The sequence below is a fragment of the Gossypium hirsutum genome, chromosome A12, assembly GCF_007990345.1.
Source record: "Gossypium hirsutum isolate 1008001.06 chromosome A12, Gossypium_hirsutum_v2.1, whole genome shotgun sequence".
NCBI lineage: Eukaryota > Viridiplantae > Streptophyta > Magnoliopsida > Malvales > Malvaceae > Gossypium > Gossypium hirsutum.
The window spans coordinates 38,098,629-38,112,606 of NC_053435.1; the positions used below are offsets into that span (position 1 = coordinate 38,098,629).

Consider the following 13,978-nt stretch of genomic DNA (forward strand, 5'->3'; position numbering starts at 1 on the left):
GCCGAATATCAAATGTATTCGAGATTATTCCTGTCAGTGATGACACTAGAAAGAAAATGAGCAAGGACTATTATGAATTTCGTATCAGTATATCTCTCATCCACGGGAAAAAGGAGGGATGCAAGTTGAATTGTGATAGATTGATGATGGAAGTCTGCATGATTATTTTAGTATGTGCAGATATATTATTCGACAGATATGGCTGAACTATGTATCTGAGTTTATAGTTCTTAGAATGTCAGCTCCAGTTTTTCGAATTAAGTCGAGGCTTATACCGTAGCTATGGAAAGGCTACAACAAGAGAATCTTAAGTATGAGACTGAGATGAATTATAAATTACGAGAAAAAGGTGAAAGTGATTCATGAAAGTTGAAATCAACTTCTTCTGGTAAGATTTTCGAGGACGAAAATCCCTATAGGGGGAGAATTTTAACAGCCCGATTTTGGGCCTAGTCAGAATAGTAGTTTCGGAACCACTATTCCGAGGTTGAAGAAAATTATTTTGATGTTATTTTATGTGATATAGTATATTTATAAAGGTGCATGAAAATTTTGGCATATTAATTTTAGCGATTTCTAGTCCAATTTCGAAAAAGGACTAAATTGCGTAAAAGGTAAAAGTTGTGTTTTGATGCCTAAAGGTGTTAAATTGCTTTGTATCTTAAATTTGGGGTCTTTAAAGTGAAATTAGACCCATTTTAAGTGTAGTGGCTGGCCATGGGACAAGAAATTTCAAATGGTCAACTTGTTAGGTGGGTGATGTCATTTTATGTAATTAAATAATGCCTAGCCTAGCTATTTCTTTTTTTCTTTTCATTCTTCCTCTTACCACCGATATTTCCAACCAAGAAAAGGGTTTTGAAGCTTTTAACTTTCATCAAATAAACTCCCTTGCTAGTAAGTGATTTTAGTGCATTTTCTTGATGATTTTTATGTTTTTGGAACCCCTAAAGCATGAGCTTTCAAAAGAGGGGACTATTTTGCAAAATGATTAAGATTCTAGAGTTTTTCCATGATAGCATATGTGTTTTTTACTGAATTTTGGAAGAATATGAGTCTTATATGGGTGATAAACAACTTTTATGAAGGAAATTTGCTTGAAAACACAAAAAGGGTTATTTTGCAAAGTTGTAAAATAAATGTAAATGTGTGAAATAATTGAGTTTGTGAGTTGCTATAGTTATGAAAATGGTTTTTCAGGGCTTAATGAGGAAGAAAATGTGATAAAAATCATTTTTTGAGCTTAGGGGCAATTTTGTAATTTTGCCAAAGTATAGGGGCAAAATTAGAAAATTTTCCAAAATGTGTCATTGGACTAATTTGATTAGTATATTTTTTTGAGTAAGTTAAATGTGATGTTATAGATGATGAAAAACAAGAGTCGGGCTTAGTACGAGGAAAAACGAGAAATTGATGTTTAGGCCTCTTTTACCAATTTAGTGTTGAGGTAAGTTCGTATGGTAATAATAATGCAATATCATGCTTGAATTAAAATTCTCTATTGTTATGTCATTAAGTGTATGATTTATTATATTGGAAGTCTGATGGAATAAGATGTTTCTTTGAAACAGTAAGTTTGTACGAAAGTAATTTATCAATTTCATTACCATATGCTTAATACTTGATATTGTAAAAAATGTGGATATATGCCTTTATTTGGATTTACATGTGATGATTCAGTGAAAATGTGATGATAACTTTGAATCTCGGAAATCCCGGGTGACTCTAAGGAATGCTTAGGATTTCGGGTATCATGACACCATATTAAATGTATGACAGTGTAAGACCATGTCTAGGACATGGCATCAACGATGATATGTGTGCTAGTATAAGACCATATTTGGGATATGGCAACGATATGTGGATCCATGTAGGACGTATGGGACATGGCTTTGGTATTCTATTTGGTGTATGATGATTCCAAACATCCTTTAGCATCCTGAGTGTTCAACGGGTAATGAAATGGATGATGTGATGAAAGCCCTAAGGTGGGCATGTTAAAGAAGGTATGATTATATACTTTATTATGAGTTGGTATAGGTATGTACACTAAACTCACGAGTAATACCATGATATATAATGGTTCCAATGAGGTAAGTCATTAGTGAGTATGTACTTGAGTTATGTTACAAGTTGTACAAGTATGTACACTAAACCTATGAGTAATACCTTGATATGTGAAAATCTATGATGTATATAGTATTTGGTGAATACTATGAAATTGGCATGATTTGGACTAAGTCTTTGATACTTGATGGCCTTTAGATTATGGGTCCATGCTTATGATTCATAGCTATGTGTTCTTACCATGATGCATGAAATAATGTTGTATTAATTTGGTGAATAATAATTTGTGAATGAGTAAATTATCCTTGACAGTTTTGGGCTACTGCAGTAGTGTAACTTTCAAAATACACTAAAAATAGTGGAAAATGAGTTAGAGGCTGAATAAAATATGGGATTAAATCTTATTTAGTCTAGTTTCTTATAAAAGAAATCGTGTAAGCAAAAGAACTGTAATGAGATATTTAAAGTTATGTGAGACAGAGTTAGAATGACTTCGAAATCCCCTGTTATGATTTGAGAAAATAATTATAAATTTTACAAAAATAGTTATGAATTGTAATTTATATTTTATAATACTTAATGAGTCTATTTGCAAGAGAAATATACTAGAACATTATTTGAGACCTGTGCTCTAAGATAATCAAACTTTAGTGCAGAAGGGTTAGAACTGTCAGACAGTGCATCAGGGGTAAATTTGAGGAATAAACTGTACCAATTGGCTAAACCAAAAATTTTGGAAATTGTATGGTAGAACGGTATATGAGTCTAGTTTCAAGGAACTTAATTTGGAGTTTTTTAGCTCTAGATATAAATATTTTATAGACTGTTGTACAAGAAACCAACTTATCTTGAACTTGCGAAAATGTTGGGAACATTGATAAAAACATGTTAATGAGTTGCTTATTGTTTTCATATGAACTTACTAAGCGTAAAACTTACCCCTTTCCTTTCCCATGTTCTCTAGTGTTGCCAGGTTAGCTCAGGTTGGAGTTCGTCGGAGATATTATCACACAGTCAAGCTACCGCTATTGTGTAAGTGATTTTAAGTACTTTGAGTCTATGGCATGAATAGGGTTTAAATATTTGAGCATGTGATATTATATTTTAGCCAAATGTATTGGGTTACATTAACTGTTGAGGTTGTAAACCTATTTATATATGCATGCATGTGCTATGGTCTTATGTGATTTGTTTATAATGATTATGGCATGAATATGGTAAAGATGGGAGTAAAATCTATAATATCTATTGCATGAGAAATTTACATGATCATAACATGTTTATGGATGTTGAAGTGCCCATTTATGCCTTGTTGTATGCTATTGTATAAGTATGCATGCGTGAGTTGTGAGGGTGACAAAATGGCTTGGAAAATAGCCTTGTATTTGTCCACACGAGTAGACACACGGACGTGTGTCTAGGCCGTGTGTGACACATAGTTTTCTCCATAGACGTGTTGTTCAGCCGTATGTCCCCTATACCTAAGTTTTTCAAGCCAGTATGCATGGTAGTAAACACATGGGCAGAGACACAGCCATGTGTCTTAATTGTGTGAAAGACACGGTCATAGGACACAGACGTGTTCCTTACCCTTGTGGCTTCAATTTGTTCATGACCAAATTGGCAGAATGTCCACGTTTTTAAACAAGGGTTCGGGACACATGCGTGTCCCTAGCACACGGGTGTGTGCTCTATACTCACACGGGCGTGTGGAGCCTTACGGCATGAAATTTTCCAAGTTTTTCTTAAGTTTTCAATTTAGTCCCGAACCGTCTCTAATGCATGTTTAGGGCCTCGTGAGCTCGTTTAAGGGACAAAATGAATGTGAAATGAAAAGTTTGAAATTAATCAAAATTTTACGGCCCGGTTTTATGTAGTTGGTTGAGTTTAAGTCCGGTAACACCTCGAACCCTATCCCGGCGTTGGACACGGGCGATGGGTGTTACATACATCACTCATTAGATTTCAATATGCATATACTTTTCACATCATGTGTTCATATAACATATTCAAGACATGCCCCTGTAATTCAAGTATGTTTTTATAATAATTTGCCTTGAATTCAGATTATTTCATGTTGGAAGTTTGCCATTAAATTATATGAAATATTTTATCATATGATTAATACGCTTGAGGCTTACAATTCTATACTCATGAACGAATAGATTGATCAAACAACTTCCATGTTCGTATATCATCATCTCATATTTCCATATATCATTTATTATCATTTTCATGTATTTTCAGGCAGGTACACATACTAATTCATTTCATGTTCATATTTTTCTCATATCAAGATTTTGCCAGTTGAATTTACTAGAAATATCGATGGATACTCTCATGTAGTACACTTTAAGTGTACAAAACTCTCGTGCCACATTTTCAAGTCATTCGGGAAAATCATATACTTTGATGCTCACATAGAGCTACGGTAATCCATAACATATGCAGAATTACTACCAATCATTAAGCTTATACCTCGATGCTCACACAGAGCTACGATAGTCCACAACATATGTGGAATTACTACCAATCACTATATTCATAGAAATTTATTTCATAATGCTCGAAAGACTTATCAGGACTACTCGTCCAAGCTAAATCCTGTCTGCAACACATGCAGCATCACCTTTACACTAATCTATCGAAATTTCCTTCATTCAACAAGGACTTATTCCTTTTCTTAAGTTACGTCGAACATACGATCATATATTTTTATATATTAAATATTCAAAACACATATTTCAAGTATATATTTATAACCTTTTTCATTTAATCGAAACTTAATACTTATAAATCATCATCAGATATGTAATCTTTTTCATACACATGACAATAATTCAATCACATACACAATACTTAATTCAAACATATATTTATAACATTTTTCATTTAAACGAGGTTTAACATTTATCAAGTATAGTCGGGCATATGGTCAATTTATATATAAGGCATTCATACAATTCACACATACAACATTTATTTCAAGCATAAAATATTCTCAATTTAGTTACATGCACTTACTTCGACAAATGTTCATGTATATAATATCTACTAAACCGATATTTTTCTCTTTTCCTCATTCTAACTCCGAATATGATCTTCCCAGATCTATATTAATAAACTCAACATCAATTCATGTTTATTTCAATTCAATTTACATCTTTGGAAAAATTACCATTTTGCCCCTAACTTTTTAAATAAATGATGATTTCGTCCCTAGGCTCGAAAAATGAGATTCTTGCAATTTATTCCTTATTCCAAGACTAAATATTTTTATATATATCAATAGCAGCCCTTAAAGTCCATGAAATTTTAGAATTTTCCATAAATTCAATAACTTTACAATTTAATCCCTAAATCATGATTTCACTCAAAATTCTTTAATAAAATACCTTTACATATCCATTAACATCTCAATTTCATCATCAAATAACTAAAATCATATGAACTTATCAATGGTATATTACAAAACTTCCAACAAAATCAAAAACTAATGAAATAACAAGTTGGACCTAATTGTAAAAGTCCAAAAACATAAAAATTTCATTGAAAAAGCAAGAATTGAAGCTAAAATATGAAAGACCAGCTCAAACCCTCTTCAATGGCTATTTTTGACAGAAAATTGATGAAGAAAATGTCTAGAAACTATTAAAATAATATTTGGCCATATAAACTTTATTTTAATTCCAATTTTGTCCCTAATCACATAAATATTTTTGATTTATTTTCACGTTATGCCGCCTCAGCCATTTAAGATGGTCTATTTTCCCTTTTAGTCCTCCTTTATTTAATATTAGGCTATTTAATCACTTTAGCAAGTTTTGCACCTTTTTTAATTTAGTCCTTTTTAATTAATTGACTACCGAAAATTGAAATTTTCTGACAAAACTTTAATACTACCATATTGACACTCCACAAATATTTATAAAAAAATATTTATGGCTTGATTTATAGCACCGACGTCTCGACATCTCTTTTTCTCAATTAATTGACCTAATAAATTTTTATAAACACAAATTTACTAATTCAAAAATCTTTTAAAAACCACATTTAACTCATAAATATTAAATAATAATATTTACGAGCTCATTTTTCAAATTTAATGGCCTCAAACCATAGTTTTTGACATCATTGAAATTCGGGCTATTACAAGTTAGTCCAAAGATTAATTTATTGTTTGACATAATTTATTGTCAATGTTTGATTGCTACAACAAGAGTTCACTTACTGTTAATATTACTGTCCAAAGACTTGATATTGATGTAGTGTTTGGTATCTTAAGATGGGATTAGTATTATCTTGAATTTATTGTTTACTTATGAATATTAATGTGAGCTTGCTTTTATTTGTTTTTGTTCTATATTCAACTGGTTCATCTTCTGCTGCCACAATATCTGATAATATAAATTCTATACACATGCTTAATGGGACTAATTTTAATGAATGGAAAAGGCACCTACTTATAGTGCTTGGCTATATGGACATAGACTTTGCATTAAGGGAAGAACAACTTGTAACTCTCACTACGGAAAGCACCCTTGATGCTAATAGGGATTTTGAGAGGTAGGATCGTTCAAATTGCATGAGTCTATTGATTATGAGCACAACATTCAAGAAGACTTTAGGGGCATAGAATCTGAACAGATTTGTAACAACCCGATTTTGGGGCAAGTCGAAACAGTGGTTTCGGGACCATAAATTCAATATATAAAAATTTAGTTTTATTACATTTTTATCGTATACAATTTCACGGAATGATTTTTTGAAAATTTCGTTAAAAAATTTTGACATTTGGGCCCTCAATTTAGTAAAAAGGACTAAATTGTAAAAAGTGTAAAAGTTGAGTTCTATATGCTAGAGGTGTCCAATTTCTATGAGATTTTAAATTGAAGGTACTTAGATGGTAATTAGAGCATTTTACTTTAAGTTGGACAAAAATAGACACAGGGTAAGAGAATTTTTGTGTTTTGAGAAAAATGGCATTTTGGTCATTTGGTTAATAAAAGAATAAAAAGGGAAAATAAAGCCAAAATTGTGTCCATCTTCTTCTACCTTGGCCAAAATTCTCAAGACACCATAGCTAGGGTTTTCTTCAACTTTCAAGCTTGATTGTAAGTACATCCTAGCCCCGTTTTTTATGCTCTTTACATTTTTGAAGTCGTTATCACCCGATTTTTCTATTCTACCATTGTTTTGAAGTAAGGTTCATGTTTAAAAATTTACCAATATGTGACATGCATGTATTTTGATGTTTGATGGAAGATATTGTAAGTTTAAGGTGTGATAGACAATTTTTACTAAGTGATTTTTAATGAAAATATATAAAAATGACTTATTTGTAGAAAAGACGTAAAATGGGTAGTAAAAATCTGATTTGATGAAAAATGTGGGCTGATATGAGCATCTATAAGGTTCGGCTAGGCTTGGGTAACAAAGAAATTGAATACATTTCATTTTACGGGCTTAGGGATAAATTTGTAAAAATGTGAAACTTTAGGGGCAAAAAGATAATTTTGCCATAATGTGATGTTTGGACTGATTTGAGTAATGTGAATATTAAAAAAGTTAAATTTGCTATTATAGATCAAGAAAAATGAAGTTCGGACCTTGACCGGGGAAAGAATAAAGTGTTTGACGATTAGATCCTTTTCTACTATTTTTTATACCGAGGTAAGTTCGTATGTAAGTAATGCATCATTATTGATGCTTTAATTGCTTTAATATCGTATGGATTGTAATTTACTCTTTGAGCATAATTGAAAAAGTTCGACAAGAGAGAAAATCCCGGTTGAACTTTAGGAATAGTTAGGATACAAATGTCATGACATTAGGGTTAGTTGAGATTACGTGTAAGACCATATCTGGGATATGAATCGATATGAGACTTCGTGTAAGACCATAGCTGGGCTATTGGCATCGATATGAGATCCCATGTAAGACCATATCTGGGATATGGCATTAGTATGGTACTATGTGTGTGAGATATCCCGAGTATCCTTTAGTATTCCAAGTGATTCAATGAAAAACTTAATGGCGATGTTTAAGTTGTGAAAGCCTATGGTATGTTGTGAAAGATTATGGTAAGTTGCAAGTTAGTTTAGGTATGTACATAAAACTCATGCTTAATAAGCTCGATATGTGATGAACCCTCAGTGTGGTATGATTGAGTAAGTTATGATGTTAAGGTTTTAATAACATCTTTGTTAAGTTTGATTATGAAATTTTACAATGATATTTATGTTAATTTACTTCATGTTAAATTTATGTTAAAGTGTGTATGATGCCTATTATTTGCATAGGAACTTACTAAGCTTTAAAGCTTACTCCCCTTTCTTTTTTCCTTATCTTATAGTGTCACCAAGCCAGCTCGGGGATTGAAGACGGTGAAATATCCATTCATACTATCAAATTATGATTTTGAGTATTTATATTACAATATTTTGGGCTATGGCATGTATAGGGACTTGGTCATTTTGTTATGTGTCATATTTGATTTGGCCAAATTTGTTGGCCTTAATGGTTGATAATTCATTTTGTAAATGGCTATTGAAATTGGATAATATTGGCTTAAGTATATATATACATATGATGATGTTTTCATGGATGTGAGAATTTTCATGGATTGAGTTGATAAGTAGGTGATGTTTGTATATGGTAGATGGTTGCATGTAAATGATATATCGATATCTTGTTTGTGGCTGAATTGGTTGTATGTATATGCTTGGACTAGTGTTGCTTGTTGTTGTGTAGGTTGGTGCAAGTAAGGGTGGCAAAATGGCTTGGTAAATAGCATTATTTTTGTCTACACGGTTAGACACACGGGTGTGTGTCTAGGCCGTGTGTGACACACAGCTTGCCCAATAGTTGTGTGATCTGGCTGTGTGTCCCCTGTATTTTGAATTTTAGCTTAGAATTGGTCATACTGGCAGAGACACGGCCGTGTGTCTCAGCCGTGTGAAGGACACGGCACAAGGACATGGGCGTATGCCCAGGGCGTGTAAAGTCTACACCTATTCTATGAAAAATTATGAAAATTAAATCGCCTACACGGCCTAAGCACACAGACGTGTGACTTGGTCGTGTGACTTCAATTTGTTGATGATGTCATAAATAGAGAATCACACGGGTTAGAGACACGAGTGTGTGTGACCACACGGCCTGCCCACATGGGCGTGTCCCAAGCCACATGGGTGTGTGACCCCTGTTTTAGTGAAAAAAAATTTCTAAGTGTAGGGAAGTTTTTAAAGTTCTCTGTTCAGTCCCAAACCACCTCCAATGCATGTTTTGGGCCCCGTAGGCTCATTTTAGGGACTATATGATTATTTATGAAAATTTTTAAATTTGAGTGGAAATTTATGTCCCGGTTTTGAATGTTTGTCTGAGTTTAAGTCTGGTAATGCCTCGTACCTTATTCTGGCATCGAATACGAGTAAGGTGTGTTACAAGATTACTTAGGCCAAGGGTTTCCTTGACGAAATTGAGAAACGTTTTGCCAAAAACAATAAGGTTGAGATGACATCACTTTTGACTTCTTTGATGTCTATGGAGTATAAGGGTCAAGGAAATTCTGAGCGATCTAGGGGCTATGAGTTTTATGATCCCACAATTACGAATATTTTTTAGACGGGAACTACAACATTTTTTGGGGATGTTGAGTTTGGATGGAGAAATAAGGTTAAAGATTTTGCTTTTGAGGAGGAATTAGATTTTAACTTAGTTCCTGATATCACTTTTGACAATGTTCAGGTTCTCATACCTATCATTTATCAAGAAGTGAATCTAAAATCTCAACAAGACAATGTTGAACAACTCCATATTCAAAATTAGGTAATTGTTCCAAAAAAAAAACTCAACAACATTAAGAATGAATGGCAATAAAATGGTCCACTAGAGAAAGGATTATAATGACTTTAGTAGAATATTTTGATCTTAAGCTACATCAGATGAATATTAAGTTAATGGTTTCTCAATAGTAACATTGGTCATACAGTTATATGGTGCAAGTAGAAAACTTTTTGTCTGATGATGCCAAGTTAATGATTTGCAAATTAAAGAACTTCATCTATGGGTTTAAGCAGACTTCTTGTCAATAGTATTACAAATTTTACCAAATGATTATCTCATTCGGTTTAGAGATGAATTTGGTCGGTAATTGTATATACCATAAGTTTAGTGTGAGTAAGGTTCTATATTTAGTTTTATATGTTAATGACATATTTTTTTTGTCAAAATAAGTATAGTTTCAATCAATGCCCTAAGAATGATTATGAGATTACAGAAATGCATAAGATTTTTTACATTTTAGCAGTGGCAAGTCTAATGTATGTTCGTGTTTGTATACATTGGAATATTGTGTACACTGTTGGGATGTTAGGTAAATATTTAAGCAACCCCGATTTGGACCATTGGATAGCATCCAAGAGGGTTATAAGGTATTTTTAGAGAACAAAAAATTATATACTCAGATATCAGAGGTCTGATCAGTTAGAGATCATCAAGTATACAGACTCTGATTTTGATGGAATATGGATACAAGATTTTGTCACTAAGGTGCAAATTGTGAAAACAAATTGCAATTTTTTATTCCAATAGCAACAGGAGCACATCAAAGTCAAAACACATAGACTTCAAGTTCCTGGTTGTTAAAGTAAAAGTTCAAAGTAGTTAGGTGCCTATAAAGCATATTGCGGATCTGCTTACTAAAGGATTACCACCCAATGTTTTTCATGAGCACACTGCTCATATGGGTGTAATGTCATTTGAGAATATTTGGTTTTAGTAGGAGTTTTTAATTTTTAATACTTTTATGTTATAGACATATTTTCTGTTATTTTAGTTTACGAATATTAAGTTTATTTTTCTTAGAAATAAAATTTATTTGGTTTATTCACATTCTGATTTGGGTAAGGTTTGATCTCACTAAGGTTTAAGGAGGACCAGTTGGAAATAAATATGTTTAGATCATATTGCATGTAATTTCTATGCTACACATCCACACTTGATCTATGTCATTTGGTTGTGTTAATTTACGTGATCAGGGATGGATTTAGTTACGATATATGTAACGAAAGTCGTCTTGGTTCTATGTTAACATAATTAATAGACGATATTGTTCAGAATACCTTTTTTGGATATGATGGTAAAGTTTTGAGCTCATAAAGTTATATAATGACTTGCAATTATAAGGCAATCGATATATATATGTGGTCCTAGTGGGAGATTGTTGGAAAATATGGACATCACATTTATAATATAATTAATTGCATGTTATTATTATTTACTACCATAATAGGTTAGTCCAAATTAAAAGTGATCTAATTTGGTTAAGGTTTATTGGGCTTTAATTATTAAATAAAGTATGGGTCAAATATTTGTAGATACTCTAATAACTAATTTCTAATTAATAATGGGCTAATTAGAAATTAGGGCTAATGTGCCAAAGTTGTATATTAGGGTTATGGTCTCCAAATTACACATAACAAGATTACTTTTCTAATATCCCATCCTTAGGAAAAAGAGTAAATATTCTCTGAATTAATTGTGTGCTAATTTGGAAGATCAAAAACTTATGATCCGTAGATTTCAAGAAATCAATTTATTCAGGCTTCCACATCTAGTTTTGCTCTTGATTTATTCTTGATGATTTGACATGATATATCCTAATTTATGGTTTGTTTTATGTTTTATATTAGATTTTGATTTTACGGTTCTAACATAGATTCTTTGTCGAGAATGTACCAATAAGAGTGTTCAAGAACTGCAAAGATTTGGGAGTGAGATTCCCATTCAACCAACCAATGAAAATATACTCGAGCCTATGGAATGTAGATGACTAGGCCACTAGGGGTGTACTGGAGAAGACCAATTGGTCAAAAGCCCATTTTATAGCTTCCTACAAGGGCTTCCACATTGAAGGGTGCGTGTCATCAGTGGAAGCCAAGTTCTGTGCCACCTAGGGGAAATGGTGGTGGGACCAAAAGGAGTTCCAGGACCTTGATTCTTATTATTGGAGGAGGCTCGTGTGGGTTCGCAACAAGTTCACCATCTACAACTATTGTAGTGATAGGATCAGATGCCCTACCATGCACCCTGAGTGTAAGAGAGATAGGGACATCTAATATTTAATTTCAGTTAAAACTCATGTCCACAATCAACATTTTGTATCCCTTATCACCAGTACTATATACATATAAATATGTATAAGGTCGACCCTGTTAGGGTCGTGTTTTTTCATTTCTTCCGAGCATCATCATTTGGAGGCCTTCAATTCCATTTTCATATAATTTATTTCAATTATTTGTTATCATGGCAACGATAATATTAAGTTTATACTATTTTTGTGTGTACGATTAATTAATTTATTAATATTCAATAATTAATATAATATTTTTATTTATTTTGAAGAGATTTTTTTTATAATTACTATTATGTATTAGATATTGAACTCAAAATCTCATTGTGGAATATAAGAATCTTACCACTACGTTAAAAAATTGTTGACATAAAAGTATATTATTTAAATCTATATAATTAATTTACTGTTATACAAAGTATTAAATCTGTCCATATTTTGTTTGATGCGTCTATTCTCAACGGCTAGTCGTCGAAGCTTTTAACCGTAAGCTCTTTGATCGACTTTTCATTCGCTTTCTATCATGTGTTACAGCTCATAGACCAGAAGTGTTAGAAGAATGAGCAAAAATAGTTCTTTAGAGTTAAATGTTTATTTTGTCTTTTCTATAAGGCATAAAAATAAATTTAAATATTTATTTTAATTGGACCCTACTCTATTATTTGAAGTCAATTGACTTTTAACATTCTATGGATAGTGTGATAACATTTTATTTTATATATCACATTATTAAATAATTTATAAATGATTAAAAATTTCAAATGTTTAGAAAAATTTAAATTATCATAAATAAAATCTATAATTCCAAAAAAAGTATGAAAAAGGATCTTAAAAATTGAGAAAAAAGATAAAATTCAACAATTTAGAAGATATTTTCAAATGTTTTATATAATTTTAATAGAATAGATATAGAAAAGATATCTATTTTTTAAAAAAAATTAAAAGTTTACAATTTTAAAATTTCCCAAAAATTATGTCAAAATAAATATTTTCAAAAAAAAGATTTTTTGTTAGTACTCGGTACACTGAGAGTGTTTTATTATTATTATTCTAGACGCAGTTTTAAAAAATTATAATGTGTATTTTTCTTAAAAATACATATATTTTTAAATATTTTTTATACTCTTGTAAGGCACTAGTCAACCCCTGACTCTACTTGTGAAGTAGAGGTGCTCATGGGCCAGTCGGGTTTAAGTATGATATTAACATACTTTATACTTGCGCAAGCCTAGGTTGGCCCGAAATATGAGTCTAAAATTTTGCTAAAACCCGTCCATATTATCAAAAGATTAACCCAAGCTCATTTTAGGCTCACTTATTTTGTTTTTAAATTTTATAAAAATATTTATTTTATTTTACTTTGATATTTAATAGTTTTATATTTTTATTTATTGAAAGTTTTTATATAGTTATCTTAACATTGTTTTAATGTTTATATTACAGTATTATTATATATTTGTATAGATTTATTTTTTAATGTGTTCTAAATAACATAATATAAAGTATTATAAACTTAAAAACGAGTTAAGTCAAGTTCTGGCCTTGATTGTTCTAGCCCAAGCCTTTAAACAGGCCTAATTTTTTGTGCAAACTCATTTTTCGGGCATAATATTTTTGCCCAAACCCTTTCAAAATTTGAGCAAGCCTTTGGGCCTGGACAAGTAACCCGACCCATGAGCAAATTTATCGTGGAGTCTGAAAACTCTACTAACAATGTACCGAATCTTATTCTTTTCTTTTAATAATTCATAATTCATTACATTTCATTTATATATA

At 31.7% G+C, this 13,978-nt stretch overlaps 1 pseudogene; it reads left to right on the forward strand.

Annotated features, from left to right (window-relative positions):
• The window catches only part of LOC107938888 (probable xyloglucan endotransglucosylase/hydrolase protein B), a 37,452-nt pseudogene extending 25,264 nt beyond the window's left edge, over positions 1–12,188 (forward strand).
• Positions 12,189–13,978: the final 1,790 nt, after the last annotated feature.